Here is an 18064-nt window from a genome sequence, read left to right as displayed (position 1 = left end):
TAAAGATACTGTCTTATATTCTCTTATTGAAATAAGAAGCTTACCTGGGATATGGCATATTTTATATGTAAGAACTGAAGGGGTCTTGGGTTTTTTTTGTTTTTGTTTTTGTTTTTAGGATTTTTTGAAATCAAGGGATTTTTCCATGCTTTGACCATTTATCTTTTTTTCTTTTCTTTTTTCCTTTTCTGGGAATATCCAGCATATCATACCTTGACATTTGAAAAGCTTAATATGTTTCCATATACAAGTAAGCATATTCTCCTTAAAGTAGGTCAAACAATGAATTCCTGGTACTTTTTTGTTAGGATAGTGACTCTAACAAGAGGAAATAGCACTATTTAAGAGTGTTCTGATAACCATGATTCTAACAGGTATGATTACTGAGATCCTAATAGGTTTGACAAAAAACTGTACAAATATAACATTCTTGACACCATTTTGAAAGCTCTTCCTCCATAGTGCCTTTGTGTATCTGGGTAACTTGCTTAAACATTTATGTTTATTAGCATTTTCAGATATTTGTATTATAATTTCTCAACTTGAGTTTTCAAAGGAAGAGGTGGGATATGAATGGGAGGGGACCCCCTCTCACCCCTCCCATCCCTCCCACTCCTTCTTTCCTTTTCCCTTATCCTTTCTCTTTCTTCTTTTTTTCAAAGGCTTTAAAGTCATGCTGATTCTTTTAAACTGGTGAATGTGCAATTAAATAATCATCACAGACACTTGTGCCCTCCTCTCACTGTTAATTTATCAAATAAAAACAAATTAGTTGTCTTTATATACAGTCTATTAAATTTTGCCTGCCTTTAGGCCAAAAGCAAAATACCTGTTAAAGGACCCAGAAGTCACGGTACTTATGATCAATCATGGGAGATCCTTTGTCCTGTCCGTGGCTTTGTTATTTAACTTGTACACCTGGTTAATGATTCTTGCCCTTCCTTTCTACCTCATCTAATAGGGTTCTTGAGCATATTCATTCATTAATACATTGCAAATAATGATAATGATATCCACAATTAGGATAGTAACATAGAACTTCTATTCAGCTCATGAAAGAAAGTTTTAAAAATTTTCCCTTATGCAAGGTGAGGACTGTGAAAGCCCTTTGAAATATAAAATGCAAAGCAAATATAAGGTATTGTTTTCATTAGCAAGTTTAAAGAAAACTGTTCTATAAGGAAAAAAGTCTTTGTGGTACATTTAATTTTATTTTTCAAATTATGGATTCACCCCATGAGAGGTGATGTACTTAACAACATCAGCATATGTGAAACAAGACTAGCATAATGCATAAATGTAGTTCCAGAGGAGCTGGGAAGGCACCAAAAAATGTGCTTGCTTTGCCATAGCTTGAAATGGAAAATGATCACTCTCTTTGGTTAGTTCTGAAGAGCTAACAGATTGACAGTAATATGAAAAAGGATCTAATTTTACACTGGTGCAATTTAGATAAAACATAAAATTCTGGTGTTAGAACACATGTACTTGCTTATAAATTTTATTCAATTGGACACTTTGAAAGGAGTGCTCATATTTTGGCAATATCCAAGTAGATGTTAGAATGATGGAATATATTACCATTGAAAGTGACTTCAGGAATCATCTAGTTTGTTGATTTGATGGTGAAACTGAAACCCAGAAAGGCAAAATGATTTTGTTATGACCACTTTCAGGAGCTGAGCCAGGTTCTTTCTATATATTACCCCCCATATTTTGACTATAATAGTTCAAATCTTCACTAGATTGTGTTTCCTGAAGGCAGACCCTTTGACTTACCCATCCATCTATATATACATCTGTCAAGATTTATTAAAAATTAATTTAAAGGCTCATATGTATTAATACTCTGTTAAGTGATGGAGATACAAGAGTGATTGGGATGAGATGGCTGATTTCATGGAGCTTATAGTCTTAGAGGGGAGGGGAAAGATGAGAGGGAGAAGGAGAGGGTATCTATAATTTAAGCAGAAAATGTAGCAAATATCAGAGGTACCCACTAACAGACAATAAAAAGGAGTGAATAATTACACTGCAGAGTAAGTCAGAAAAGTGTTTTGACAAGAGATGTTTGAATTGGCTCATGAATAAAGGTCACTTCCTCACCTAGCAAAATGTCAGCAATTCATTGAATACATAACTGAATAATCAAGACTTGGTAACTTTCTAATATGACTCTGTTGTTACTAATATCAAATACAAATAAATTACTGGTAGTTTTCCCTACAGTATTTGCTTTATGGAACCTCCTTTCTTTCTTTTTTAAACTTTAACTTTCTTGGCCCATGAGGACATTTCTTTATCCCTATCCTACCTAATTAATATAATAGCTTTGATCTTCTAAAACTTACAAATGTTTTATTTTTATGTATTTATTTATTTTTCTTACAAATGTTTTAGAAGACATAAGACAAAGCGGTAAAATGATCATTATTTTCAAACTGAAAAAACAAAAGTAAAAAAGACTGCCTTACAACTCCTCCTTACAGAAGAATTCCAGTTAATAAATGTAGGAGGAGAGGCACCTGAGTGGCTCAATCAGTACAGCATTGACTCTTGATTTCGGCTCAGGTCATGATCTCAGGGTCATGATATGGAGCCCCATGTTGGGCTCTGCTCTCAGCGGAGAGTCGGCTTGAGATTCTCTCCCTCTCCCTCTGCCCCTTCCACTGTTCACACATCTCTCTCAAATAAATAAATCAATCTTTAAAAAAAAAAAGATTCTATTAGTTTATTCATGAGAGACACACAGAGAGGCAAAGACATAGGCAGAAGGAGAACCAGACTCCCTGCAGGGAGCCCAATGCAGGACTTGATCCCAGGATCCTGGGATCACACCCTGAGCTAAAGGCAGATGCTCAACCACTGAGCCACCCAGGTGTCCCAATAAATAAAACATTAAAAAAAATAAATGTAGAAGGAATGAGAGAAACAGAAAGTCATCTTTAGAACATAGCAGTAAGAGTTGCAGGCAAGATCCACCAATGGACACTAAAACTACTGGGTTTGAGAAAGAATAGGTATTTCTGTAGTCTCAAAGTATCTACCACCAACATCCTTATTACAGAGATAAAGATAATTTTATAGTGTTTGAGAAACCCAGCAAATTCAACATCAACCAATGATCAAGTTTAATATGATTGATAATAAGATATATTGAAATAATGTACTCTCTTACAGGATATACTCAAAGAGTGCATCACTTCTGAGAGATATTTTACATTACTGACTGTTACTCTTTCAATGTATCAAGGTCATGGAAGATAAAGAGTGAGCGACCATCATAAATTAAAGATGCATAGAGAAATTTAAAAGCTAAATGTAATGTGAGATACTGGATTGGATGGATCATGGAACAGAAAAATGAGTAGTAGTGCAAAAACTGGTAAAATATGAATAAAGACTACAGTTTAGTTAAGAGTATTAGACCATGTTAATCTCTTAGTTTAGGTATGTGCACTATGGTTATACAATACATTAACTTTAGGGAAACTGAGCAAAGAGTGAAGGATACACAGCAATACTCTTCTATTTCTGCTACTTTCCTGTAAGTTTCAAATTATTTCAAAGTAAAAAAAAATTAAAAACATAATTCTCTTGACACATTAGGGACTCTTTGAAGTGATTTGAACTTCAAAGACAGGGTAATATGATCAAAGCTTTTCCAAATTATTCATTAAAGATGTTGATACAGAAAAAAACATGGATGCATTTTGTAATATTTTTATTCTAGGGTTTAAATGAAGTATACAAGTTAAAGTATGGAGTTTAATTGAACTATATGATTTCTTTTACAAAAGTAACTTTGAGCCTGCGAAATGTCAGAAATAGTCTTAACCTGTCTTAACCTGCCCCACCAATATTTTGCTATATTTATGCTATAGAGTACAGCAGTCTCCACCTTATCCACAGAAGATAGTGCCAAGATCCCCAGTGGATGCCTAAAATCACACATAATACCAAACCCTATATATACTGTTTTTTCCCCTACATATACATGTGTGATGATAAAGTCTAATATATAAATTAGGAACAGTAAGAGATTAACAAGAATAAGTAATGATCAAATAGGACAATTATAACAATATACTATAATAAAAGCTATACATTCATAGTCTTTCTTCTCAGAATATCTTGTCCTGTACTGACCCTTTCTTTGTGGTGATGTGAGATGATGAGGTGACATGAGGTGATGAGGTAGGCATGGTGACATAGCATTCAAGGCTACTGTTGATCGTCTGACATCACTTCTGGAGGACAGTTGACCTTGAGTAGTTGAAGCTGTGTTTGGAAAGACAAACCAGGTATAAGGGGGACTGCAGTGCATAAAGAAAAGAAGAAAACATAACTTCTTATGTGTATTCAAGAGGTTGATTCTTGGGATGTAAAAAAGCATAAGACAGTAAGACACTTCATAATCAAAGAAAACAGAATCTCTTTCCTTATAGAAAATATTTTCTATCCCTGAAGACATTATTGGCTTGAAACTACTGGCCAATAGTCACAGTATTGACTTTACATTTTGAAACTTTCTAATATTTTTATTACTCAATTTATGCTTTTATTTGCTTTTATTATAATAGATTATTTTAGTCAGCTGATGATTTTAACTGAGGGATTTTCTAAGCTATTCAAGTGTAAAAGTTCATAGGTAATTCTATTGCCATGTTTAGAATGCCCGATGTCCATACTTCTAAGTCATGTAAAGGTTTATTTGTTTGATCATAAGTGAGCTAAGTGGGTTTTATTACACATTATTTCTAATAATATCATGTGTTTGAAAATTCCACTAGTTTAAAATAGGTAGATTCTAGGTCTAATTACTAAATTTTCTTTGCTCAAAATTCTGTGCAACAAAGGTGAAAGGGTTTGTTTCCAAGGAAACAAATGCATTCCATTTTCATCACATAAAATGTTTTCGGCAAGAAAATTCCATAACCAGTCTCCAGGGAGATACCGTGTCATAAGATAGCTCTCATTGGAGATTTTTCCAAAGGAACACTTTATTTTATTTTTGTTCCCTCTAAAATCATCCTGCATTAGTGTAATTGTGATTGTATTGGATTTCAAAAAAATTAACAAGAGATCCATTGTCATCACCTTATTAGGGTCATAAAATGTACAATTCCAGGAGAACGTGATTTTCCTCTGACCATTAAGTTATGTTTATATTGGAGTCTAAATAGCATGTATTCAGGATGTTCACTTGAGAAGAAACAGCCTGTTCTAAGGATGGTATTTGTCACCCTGAGGGCTGAAAAAGAACTTCACTCTTTATTGGCATTTATTTGAAGTTGGAAATGACTGCTTCTTTTTAAGAAATTTGAAAACCATATAAATAGCCTGGCTTTACATATTCTAGTGATTGAATAACTGAATAACAAATAAGGAAACTGCAGGAAGTAGATTCAGCTCACATAAGTCTGAGGCTTTGTTCGGTCTGATATATCTCTTGTAATAGTTGTATCTCTTACCCATGTGCATGCTCGCATTTAGGGACACTCTGTTATTCATCTTGCAGTGTGGATTTGGGATGTAATAAGTACAAAATCTTTGATAATGGAATGAAGTACTTCTATAGTAATATGACAAAATTTTGAAGCAGAAAACAAAATCATTGTGGTATTATGGGGGCTAAAGAGAGATGGCATAATAGTCAAAATTAGAAGCCATGGCTCTGTCCCTTACAAATTCTGTGACTAAGCAGGTCACTTAAACCTTCCTATAAGTGGGGAAAGAAGTCTTTTTATCTCATATGGTTGTTAATTAATATGTATAAAAAGGATATTTAGTGAAAGAATTTCTTTAAAATATGGAACTATTCCATAAACAAGAGTGTGAATTCTTCTGTAAAAGCAGTAACCACCTAATATGTCTTTTTCCTGATTTACATACTACATTTGCTTTGTTTCTACTGCAAATCTCTTATATGATCCAGCTAATGTGAAATAATTAGAAAATATCACCTAGAGTCTAAAAAATAGAAGTGATTTAAAAAAAAATTCTGTAAAGGATCAGACTCCAGCCAGCCTAATCCTAATACTACAAATCCCCCACATTTTATCTTCAAAGGTCCAAAATGTGGCTTCTAAGGCAACACACTTCTTTTCCATAACTCAATCAAAGAAGGTGGGAAAATGGATCTGTTTATGAACTGGAGACCCAGTGGACCAAATAGAGTCTCTCTAAAAGATTTAGTCTGTATAGTCACGTTTTTTTGTGAGAGACTTACATGACAGACAGTGGCACACAGGAAAAGCAGATACTGACAACAAGATGTGGCATCAGTAAAACATTTACTCATTTTTCTTTCATTCATTCATGTGAGGAAAATTTTTATAGAGTGCTCTCTAAATGTCAGAGACTAGGCTAGATGCTTTCAACACACGTGATCTCATTTGATAACCTGCGACATTTGGCGAAGATATATGATCTTCTCCATGTGATGGATGCTGAGGGGCACCACGCAGACCCCTCTTAAAGACTAAGCATTAACTCTTCATCTGCCCTCAGATGTTGGCAGTGGAAGGCTTTTGCATGACTCCCTATCAAGAACTGCTCTCAACCAAAGACAGTTGAGTTGCCCAGGATCCCACATTCTCTTGGATTCAGTGACTGATAGACATGGGTTTAGAAGGCTCAATAGCTCATCTCTATTGGGAACATCACTGAAGGGCCACCACATCTCCAGAGCATCAGTAGGTTTGGCTGAGGCCTCTGTTGGAGCAGCATCACAGATCCCCTACTCTGTCCAAACCTTATCCTTCACTCCTCAGACATGTGATATTTGCAAAAGCACTGGCTTACAAACCTCCTGCACACAAATCTTGAAGGCTCAGAGACTCTTTTCTGAACATCCAGAATGGTGATCTGATCTTCTCAGAATTGGTCAAAAGGGTTGCACAGAGCTGATTCTAAGGGCAGGATAAACATGTCAAAATGTCACCATTAAGAAGAAGCAAGTAGGAGCTAGTGAATGGATGAAAATTGATCAAAGTGTTACCAAATGGAAACACACATTTACACCATTTGTCTTACTGGGAACTTAAGAAGTCAGATCCACTTAGCAGACACTTATTTAACCTTATTGTTTTCTCTTTTTTAAGATTTGATTTATTTATTTATGAGAGAGAGAGAGACAGAGCGAGAGAGAGAGGCAGAGACACAGGCAGGGGAGAAGCAGGCTCCATGCACGGAGCCCAATGTGGGACTCGATCCTGGGACTCCAGGATCACGCCCTGGGCTGAAGGCAGGTGTTAAACCACTGAGCCACCCAGGGATCCTGTATTGTTTTCCCGTATTATGTAACAAAATATTGAACAATCAAAATAAACAGCTATAAATAACCTAAAATACTTATGAGAAATCATCTTAAAACAGTTATTGGTAACAGAAAACAGATTCTGAATCTAGAAGAACTGTGGATATCAGAGAAAGTTAGCATTCATATTAAACACTATTTTATGTTGCCTATGAAAATGGTAAAAATCAGACTTCATGGCAATGTTAACCTTCAATGTTTTTTAAACCTTCAATGTTTTGTGAATGCCAAATATATATTAATAACCAGTAAAGGATGGTGATTTAATACTGCTAATTTTTCTAGTAGTAATAAATTTAAATCCATTAATAAATATCTATTTGGCAACTCCTATGTTTACCAGACATTGTTCTAAGCAGTGGGGCTAGAAGTATCTGGAAGTACACAGATAGTCAACAAGTAAATAACCAAATATGTGAATAACACCACTCGGTGAACTGACAGCTTAACAGTGAGGCAACCAATTTAGAACTTGTGGAAAGAACCTTCAGGCAACAGATGAACATAGAACCCTACAAGAAGAAGGAGAGGAACTTTGAAAAAGAAGAAAAAAAGATAGGATGACTGGAGTGGAGGAAGTGATGGGGAGAGTATAAAAGTAGCTTTAAAGTTAGCCAAGAGCCAGATCGTTGTAGGTCATGAAAGAATTTCCATTTTATTCTGAGTATGATAAGAACTCATTAGTGTGTTTTAAGCAATGAAATAACATGACCTTACGTGTATTTTTAATAAGATTGTTCTAACTGGAAGTGGCCCTGGAAAATGGTATATTCAGGAGCCACTCCAGCATTACTTAGTATCAGGTGCTAAAGAGACCACGTTTCAGACAGATCTCAGTTCATATTCCAGCTGTTTTTTTCTATTTAGAGGTTCTCTTCTGAGTCACAGTCACCCTGTTTGTAAAAGGGAATAAGACTTAGTTTGCAGGACTTTAGGATTGGATGGCTCATATGCAGTGCCTGACATGGGGTGAGAGATCTGTATTTGTGATAGAGACAAATGAAGAGTATAGGACTGAATGAATAGTGATGCAAATATGCTGGCTTTTCTCTGTTCTTACTTGTGTTGGTGCTAGAAAGGCTACAAATAAACTCTGACCTTTCTTAAAGAGAGAAAGAATCCTTTCGGGGTCATTTAGCTTCAAAGGGAGTCAGAAGTGAAAAGCTGCTGAGTCTGTAAGACTGGAATGTTTCTTTCATATTTTCCCCTATTTTTTTCATTGCCTTGAAATCCTATACCACAGGCAGACTGTTTGTGTTGTCTCCAGATCACATTAGGCAACCTTAGATAGCAGCCTACGATGATATGGTACATTTATGGAGTGTGTGCATTTGTATTTCATGCTCTTTGCTGTAGCAGTGATTCAAAAATAAAGCACCACCAGAGAAGACTAAGGTTATCCAACTGGTTTAACAGGCTTTTTAGGACTAGGGAGATTCAGGTACAGCTCAGAGGCAACAGTAGCATGTCCTGGAAAATATTATGCTTGGAAAATCTATTCCCTGAGGCAACTTCTGGATACAAGAGTTGATACAACTAGCTTCTAAGTTACTTGCTTAGAGCACAGGTATTAAAGCCTAGGGGTCCCAGCAATCTCTTCTGAGATATTGTAGTTTTGTGATTTTGTTTAAAGTGAATAGGAAGAACTTGGTAGGAGCAGGAGGAAGCTGGGTGATAAAGACTCACATACAGAAGTGGGGAGGTTCCCTCTGTTCTCCTGTGGTGCAATTCACTTTTTCTTCACAATATAATGCCCCACAGCATTATAAACCCAAGTGATCCTACCAACTTCCTATACAGTAGAGACAGCTTTGAATATCACTCTTAGGTATCTGAAGAAATCCACTGTATATTATTATTATTGCTTGCTTTATGAATCCCAGTATGTAAGCTTGGAAATGCAATCAATATACCACTTCCTTCACTTCTGCAAACACATCTTAACTTCTGTCTCTGAGACCTACTCTAGTTACCTGGTTGAAAACTCAAGCTCAGGTCTTTCTGGGGTTCTCACCCTCAAGAATGACTCATAACTCCTGGTCTCACTGTCAAGTATGACTGTAGGACAGCCTTGTCTCTGGTCATTGGACCTGTAGGCTGACTTGACCATGAGAAGAAGCCTGCTGTCCCTATTCTTATAGCAGCCTTCTGTTGCTTCCTTGCCATGCTTGGGACTCAGGAATCCTAACCTAGGCTTCCTCTGATCCTATCCGCCTAGAAGCCCTAAGAAGCCTTCTCTTTTCTCAAGCCTTTGCCACCTTCTTCATGGTATTATCAGTGAGCAGAGACCAGGACCTCTCTATTATCAGGAACCTAACTCAGGGAGAGAGAGTGTTGAGGAGAGTTGGTAGATGATTTTGAGTCCTCTTTCTGTTCCCATTATCTACCATACTAAAAGCTTTCTGCTTTTCTTGATTCTTCCACTGGGGCAATGAACTCAAAGCCTACCTCTTACTTTAATGGGAGATAAGGGAACAGGGAAAAGGCAGGGAGAGAAAAGCGTAGGTAATCTTAAATATCATATAGACAAAACTGGGGGGGCGGGCAGAAAGACTCCTAAATCTGCCACTAACGATGGAAATCTTTTCGACGTTGAGATAGAGATCCAAATGAATATGTTGAAACCAAAAGAACAGTTTTCTTGTCATGCCAGAACTATGCTGGCTTCCTGAGTAAATATAATCTGATTCAGCCTGAGAAACATTATGTCTTAGGCAGATAGTTACAGACTTGGCACTGCAGATGAGCAATGCAATCATGCAGTATTTTAGAAAACTTCTCTATTTAATAATACAATGCACTGAGATGCAAGTGATATATAAAACAGCATAGCTCTCAAAGGTACGTGACCCTTTACTTCTTCTCCCCACACTCAAACAGCTTTGACCCTTTATTTTATTTTTAGTGTAGTTTGATTCTTTTCTTTTTGGTGTTTCAGGGCTTTTAGATGAAGCTCCTGTTAATGTTATCAGACACCTCATGTCTTATTTCACACATACATTTAGGATCAGCATTCACACGCATCCCAGTGTGTTTCAGTTAGCTAAACATGGATCCTGGACCTAACAGATATAGATGCATTATCTCTTGCTGCAGTTAATTCACTTGCTGGTTGTTAGCAGGTTGCTTATGTTACCTAAGGCTCAGTTTCCTTATTTGTAAAATAGAAATAAAAATAGCTACTTCATAATTTTCTTCTGAGGTTCAAATGAAATTCTATGATGGAAGGAGGTTTGTAAAATACTAGCTTTTATATAATCCTATCTTTTTTTCCAAAAATGTTTGTTACATGTTTGCCATGTGCCAAAACTTTGCTTTGGAGCTATATAGATAAATAAAATATGACCATTTCCTCCAGCAGTATAATCTAGTCAAGAAGGTAGATAAATAGAAAAGCGCAGTGTAAAGCATTACCTGTAAAGATACAAATACATGCATAAAAGAGCTAACAACACAGTCCATTTTTTGAGGGTAGTGCTAGAATTGGCTTTCTGAATGAGTTGATGTCTAAGTTGAGTCATATAAGATGAAGAAGAATTTGGTGATATGAGAAGAATAGGTGAGAAAGACATTCAAAGGGATCAATAATAGAATTATAAAAGACAGTAAAGGGCTCCCCAGGTGGGTCAGCGGTTTAGCGCCGCCTTCAGTCCAGGGCCTGATCCCAGAGACCTGTGATCGAGTCCCACGTCAGGCTCCCTGCATGGAGTTTGCTTCTCCCTCTGTCTGTGTCTCTACCTCTCTGTCTCTCTCTCTCTGTGTGTCTCTCATGAATAAATAAATAAAATCTTAAAAAAAAAAAAAGACAGTGAAGTAGCAAACATCCAGGTGTTGGTATGTGTTGGTAGAAACGGAGGATCTGTACATATTAATACTGCTGGGGCAGTATTAACACCATTACAATGATTAATACATCTTATTTATTTATTTTTGAAGTATTTATTTATTTATTTATTTATTTATTTATTTAAGAGAGAGAGAGAGAGAGAGCACAAGCAGGGGGAGCAGCAGAGCAAGAAGCAAGCTTCCTGCTGAGCAGGGAGCCCAAAGTGGGGCTTGATCCCAGGATCCCAGGATCCCAGCCTGAGCCCAAGGCAGACATTTAACAGACTGAGCCACCCAGATGCCCTTATTAATACAATTTAAAGCAACATGTAGTTGGAGATGAAAAAGAGGAGGTAGTTAAAGGCCAGATTATTCTGATAAGGGGTTCAGTCTTAATACTTTGGGGAATTAGAGATCACTAAAGGATCTCTTGCCATCAGATTTTAATTTTAAATAATGCCAACAAAGGTTTTTCACTGGGTCAGTAGTAGATTTGAGATATCAAAACCACAGTTGGAGTGACAAGTTAGATCAGTAGTCCAGGGGAAGCAATGACAAGTGCAAAGAAAAAAGCAATACTTGGAGATTGATTTAGCTGTTGAGGATATTGACTTAAATATGGGAATGAATGATAGTTGATGCCAATGATTAAGAAAAAATATAGAGATAGAAACAAGTTTAGAAACAAGGATGAGTTTTGTTTGGAACAGATAAAATTTAAGGCATCCAGATGAAGATGTACAGTTGGATGTTAGGATCATGTACATGAAGCTCAGAGAAGAATCTGTGCCAGTCACATAGATGTATTCATTATGCTTAACAAATGCAACTTGAGAGGCAGTGATCATAGAGCATTTTAATCACTTTTAGTTCCCCAGTCTCATTTTAGTAATTAAGATATTAGATCTCAAAAAAAATTGATCTCATGTAGTAGCTGAAATTTCAAATTGCCATTTTAAGTTAAAACTCCTGTCCTCCACTACTTTGGGCATATAACAAGGGTCAGGAAAGATCTCTCTTGACTGTACCAATATAATATAGTATTGAGTTTTTCTGGTTGTTTCAGGTGTTTCAATATGATTTTTTCTCCCATGGACCCTTTTTTGAGCTCATTGAAGAATTATGTACTGAGCTCTCTAACCATAGATCCCTCCATGTCAGTAGTGTGTCTGCTTTGGCTGATTTCTTCTAACCTTTCCCCACCCTCACCTCTATAGTACCTCTTTGTGAAAATGCATTAGTATAACTATGCTCTGAATTTCCAGTTCTGCTCAGGTGCTGTAGCTCTTTATTCTGAACAATGGACTACTTGATATCTGTTATCTTGGAGCCTTAACTAAAACCAAGATAGAATGAACCTCATTTTTCAAAGATGTATGAATCATTTCATTAGAAATTTTAATGGAAATGATGAGACCCCTCTGCTCAAGCAAGAATGCTCACAAGGGAAAATAAGTGTAATAGGGACAGATTTCTGAGAGAAAACGTCATTCAGAAAGTGAAGAGAAGCAGAGAAGGAGAGAGACAACACGGATGGAATTGAAGTCAAAGGAGGACTATAAGAGTAAGGAGTCACAGAAATTACAGAGTAGGGAGTTATAAGGAGGGCATAACCACCATATTAAATACATGTAATTAGATAAGGACTAGCATAAGAATATCAGATTTAGCAATTAGGAGATAAACCATTACCTCAAGCAAATCCACTTAAAGAGAGGGACACAATGAAGGCTTTAGAGAAGTTTGGATGAGAGAGGAGAGTATGGATGTTAGATGTAAGGTCAAGGTAGAGATTTAGGAATGGGAAAACAGCTACATGTTCACAGGCTGAGGGAAAGCAGGCATTAGTGAGGAATGATTTGAAGATACGGGAAAGAAAGAGGATAACTGATGGCAGATGTTTAAAGCTGATTATTTCTCTTATAGGTATTTTCATGACCTCATGGGGTATAGGAAAGAAGGAGCTCAAGAGCATAGCTAAGGGAGGCCTGGGTGGCTCAGCAGTTGAGCGCCTGCCTTCGGCCCAGGGCGTGATCCTGGAGTCCCAGGATCGAGTCCCACGTCAGGCTCCCTGCATGGAGTCTGCTTCTCCCCCTGCCTGTGTCTCTGCCTCTCTCTCTCCATGTGTCTCATGAATAAATAAATAAAATCTTTTTTTTTTTTTTTTAAAGAGCATTGCTAAGAGGTTAGGGCTAATTAGAAGGAGGGATATCTCATTCTCTGAAAAAAGGAGGGGAATTACATAAGCATACATTTGGATGTGTTTGTTCATGGAGGTAGAAAGTTGAAAGGGATCACATATGATGGCTTTAGTTTTCTCACTGATGGTAGGGGGTATGGCTATTTTGCTGAAGGTGATGAATCAGGATCTGAGTCACTCATCCTAATCTAGTCATTTGGAAATTAGAAAGATTCAGCTGAGTGGAGGGTATTATTATGCCCAACATAGAGATGTCAAAACAGTGATTCAGAATACTTCAGTGACTTGTCTTGAGGTCACCCGGAGGCTAATGTCAGAGTCTGGACTGCATCAGGAGTCTCCAGATTGTTAGAGAGTCTTAAGAGATTTGTATGTTTTATATTTACCAAGGTATAAAGGGTAAAAATAAAAAAATTTTAAAAATATCTCTTATCACCATTCCTCTCTCCTTTTTATAGCTAAACTAACAATTATTTACTGAGTATCTTAAATCTCCTGTTATACCTTGTGGTAGGTGCTATGCTGGGAAACCAAATATGCAGCTAATATTTAAGAGTACTTAGTATGTTCCAGTAACTATTCCAAGTACTTTGCACATATAAATGACTCTAGTCCTCACAACAATCCAATGAAAGTGGAGAACTCTTATTATTTCCATATTATGGCTGATGAAACAAAAATCTAGTAAGGTTGACTAACATACATTGGATCACACGGATATTAAATGACAAAGCCAGGCTAGTCTGGCTACAACACCCAGTTTTATCCATTACAATGTACATAGTTCCTGCTCTTGAGGGGCTTATTTTCGGGGGGATGGGGAGGAAGCAAAAGGAAAACAATGTTGGCTTTAACATATAAAGCATTCAATGGCAGGAAAATGTAACAATACAAGAAAAGCAATAATACAGGGCATGATGAATTGCAAAATGACTGGTCTAGATAATTAGAAATCAAAGAGCTCAGTGTGGACTCATTTGCCTGGCCGGTAGGATTAGAATAGTTTGACTCACAAATCTGAGAGAGGTAAGAATAGACTGAGGTTGAGAATAGGCAACTCTTTGAGGTTCCATCAAAATCATATCCATTCTACATTTCATTTTTAAAAAATGAAGAAAGCAAGAGCTAGGTTTTAGACAAAGCAGATGATTCACATCCATCTGTCCATCTACCATCCACCCATCCATCCAGCAAATTTCATTGCATCTTTGCTCAATATATTCAATACTGGAGTTGTCAGGATTCTTGGGCTGCAGCCATAACTTGCTCACCTCTGTATCTATACTGGTACATGTTTTACTAATATTTAGGACTAAGAGATATTTGTTGAATTTAATTGATCAAAGAGGAATAGTCCAAGTAGACATTTTTTATAATGTACATATACATAAACCCTTAAACTCTTTTATTAAAACCTAAATTACCAGGCTAGACTTCCTTCTTTCAGGTAAATTCCTTTATTCTTAACAAACCTAAGTTAGAACCTTCTGAACCCATTGTGATAAATTACACTAACATTGAACTGCAAAAGAGTAAGTGGGTAAGGGCCTTGATTCTTTTCACTTCTAAGGAAGCTCTTTAGCACCCATTAAAAATTACTGGCTTTATCCCCAATGTATCCACATATCAAAGGTGTATTGGGAGGGACAGCTTGTATTGGAACTCAAATGTCTGGGTACAGCCTTTGTATTAGTTTTTTATTGCTCGCATAACAAATTACTGCAAATTAAGTGGCTTAGAACAGCACCTATTTATTATCTCAGTAGTCAATAAATCAGAAGTCTGAGGGCAGCATGGCGCAAGTGGGCCTGTTGCACTGAGTTTCACAAATCAAAGTCAGTGTGTCAGCATGGATGCCTTCTTTCCTGAAGGCTCTGGGGATGAAATTTCTTCCAAGTTCATTCAAATTCTTGACAGAATTCTGTTTCTTGTGGCTGTAGAATCATAGTCCTTGTTTTTTTGTTTTCTTCTGAAAGCCAGCCCTTCTCAGCCTCTTAAGGTTGCCTGAATGCTTGTCACATTGCCTCCTCCATCCTTAAACCAGCAAAGGCTCATCTGCATACTGCAGACTTTCTCAACTTCCCCTTATGCTTCATCTCTCTTCTGCCTCCAATAGAAGAAATGTTCTCTACTTTTAAGGACTCAGGATCAGATTGGGCCCACCAGGAAAATTCAAGATTGTCTTCTAATCCTAAAGCCTGAAATCTTGGAGGATTAGGATGTGGACATCCTGGGACATCGTTACACCTCCTACTTTCTCCCTTCTAGGACAATGGGGCTAGGGCCAACAAAGTGACTCTTTCTATAAGAATACACATCTGCTCCAGAGCCAAATACCTACCTGTTGTCTCTCCAGTTCCAGTTAGAGAAGAGGTAGACATGATCTGTGGAAAAAATTTCATCAGGTATCCCATTGTATATATACTAGGCATAGGATCAGTTTTTGCCTGTGTGAGGTGCTTAGTAAAATACAGCTATGGTGATAATGATCACAACAGTGATCTTACTAAATTTGACATAGGACACTATGCTAGTAACTGAAGCAGATTCAAAGAAAATAAAACATAGCCTCTGTCTAGGAAAAATGACAGGTATATAGATAAATATATTGAACGGACAGAGTGGCAAACACCTTGAAAAGAGGTACTTCTTTTTCCTTTTGTTGGCTGTTCTAAATATTCATTTTAAACTGCCCTCAATCAGATAAAAATGATGTGAAAGGTGAAAAGCAGTTTGTTAATATGCAATTTGCCCCAACTGGCATGCTCCCTATGCATTGCAGAAAGGCCAGCTACTTGATGAAATGGTCTCAGAGAGGGCCAGGGACTGGCAAAAAGGTCAGCAAAGATTCTCAGATTTAAAAATAGAGAACTAAGAAACAAAGGCCTCAATGCAACTTTTACAACTACAAATTAAATGCAAAGAATGACACATCATTACATAAGCAGCATAAAATATAATTTAAATGTCAAAAGAGCTGAAGATTCTTTAATCATGTAAGGAAAAAAACTGCAAATTTGTTTTATTTTGTTTTTATTGAAGTTCGATTTGCCAACATATAGTATAAAACTCAGTGTTTATCTCCTCAAGTGCCCTCCTCAATGCCCGTCACCCAGTCACCCCAAACCTCCACCTGCCTCTCCTTCCACTACCAGTTATTTGTTTCTTAGAGTTAGGAGTCTCTCATGGTTTGTCTCCCTCTCTAATTTTTCTCTCAGTTTCCCTCCTTTCCCTTATAATCCCTTTCACTATTTCTTATATTCCCCATATGAGTGACACCATATGATAATTGCAAATTTTTTAAACATCTCAATTTGTGCTATACAAAAAAGGAAAATGGCATTGTTTAATAATGCAGAAATGCAGGAATCAATCATGTTTTTATAGTGTTTATAGGAATCCTTATGTTTATTTTGTTCAACTTTAAAAATATTCATCTTTAAAAGTTCTCATGACTTTTGGGGACTGTGGATATATTTGAGTACAAGAGAGTATTATTTGACTTATGACAGTGCTTAAATGTGATCTGTGTGCTTGTTAAAGTTGTAGTTAAGTCTTATATATTCGAAGGATGCATGTTCATTGGGAGGAGTAGGTGTATTGCAGATTGTTCTTGCTCTACTACTTCGAATATAATTTCACATACATTTTGCTCTCTTGAAAATTAGCTCTGTGGCAGTTGGTTTCCCCACTTTTGCCACCCACTTACATTTTAGAGCTCTGTTTTGAAGCTTGTGAGATATATTTAAAAACATCATATTAACGTTTTAGGTCTCTGTCTGGATACAGTGGTTTCACATATGGTGTGCTTTGGCAGATGCAGAATTTTACTAGTGTTTGGTTGTCAAATATATCAATCGAATCAGAGCTAAATATATATGTATGTATGTAGGTAAGTATGTATATAAATATACAATTATAGGTATATATGTGTAAATTTATGTGTGTATGTATAAGCTAGAGCTTAGGAAATTTACCTTCATTTATTTATTAAATGTTTAATGAGCTCCTACTGTGTTTCCTATAGTGACCTGAACACTGAGAATGCTAGTGTTATTAAGACATATGATCTGGTCTCAGGAGCTCTCAGAATTCTGGTTGAGAGAAGCTTCAAATAGTATATTGTGGTAAATGCTGTGCTAGCAGCCAGCCGTGCGTGTGAAGATCTTTGGGAATATAGAAAAGAAACCTACTCTAAACTAGGGCAGAAAAAATTGAGTGAGGATTCCTGGAGAAGACTTTATTTTAGTGAACAAGTCTTTAGAAGTAATTTGTTTATTTAGGTTTCTGGTATTTTTTTGGTATCTTTTCAGATTGGATGAATTCCCCAGTTTAGTGGAGGATGGGATATAAAGGAAAGGAGAGAGAGAAAAAAAAGACAGAAATTGAGAAGGGATCTCAGAATGTGTCTGTGATTTGCCCTGGGATGTAAATGTTATTATTGGTTTCTGTTTTCCGCTCTGGATCTCTTAGAGCAGGGAGTAGGGATCATCTCCCTACATCTGATGGAAGTCAAAATAGGATATATAATCCTTTCTGGCCTGTGAGAGGCAGGGCTTGAAGGAGCCATTGTTTGTTTTGTTTGTTTGTTTGTTTTGTATTTAGTGTCTTTTTCTTTTTCTTTAAATATTTTATTTATTTATTTATTTATTTATTTATTTATTTATTTATTTATTCATGAGAGACGGAGACAGAGAGAGGCAAAGACACAGGCAGAG

General features: G+C 36.7%; 1 protein-coding gene and 1 long non-coding RNA gene across 5 annotated transcripts in view; one reads left to right on the top strand and one right to left on the bottom strand.

Moving 5' to 3' along the window:
* The window catches only part of PDE4B (phosphodiesterase 4B), a 542476-nt gene that overhangs the window by 301746 nt on the left and 222666 nt on the right, over positions 1–18064 (top strand). The window lies entirely within an intron of this gene.
* Positions 1448–6914, bottom strand: LOC111095924. The gene is made up of 3 exons (XR_005359651.1): positions 6812–6914; positions 4150–4281; positions 1448–1631 (listed from the first exon to the last, which is right to left on the bottom strand). It is a non-coding gene; the product is annotated as an uncharacterized LOC111095924 (long non-coding RNA).

Source organism: Canis lupus, chromosome 5 (genome assembly GCF_011100685.1).
Source record: "Canis lupus familiaris isolate Mischka breed German Shepherd chromosome 5, alternate assembly UU_Cfam_GSD_1.0, whole genome shotgun sequence".
Lineage (NCBI taxonomy): Eukaryota > Metazoa > Chordata > Mammalia > Carnivora > Canidae > Canis > Canis lupus.
Note: the sequence above shows the minus strand (reverse complement) of the source record. Positions and strands in the feature narration are given on the sequence as shown.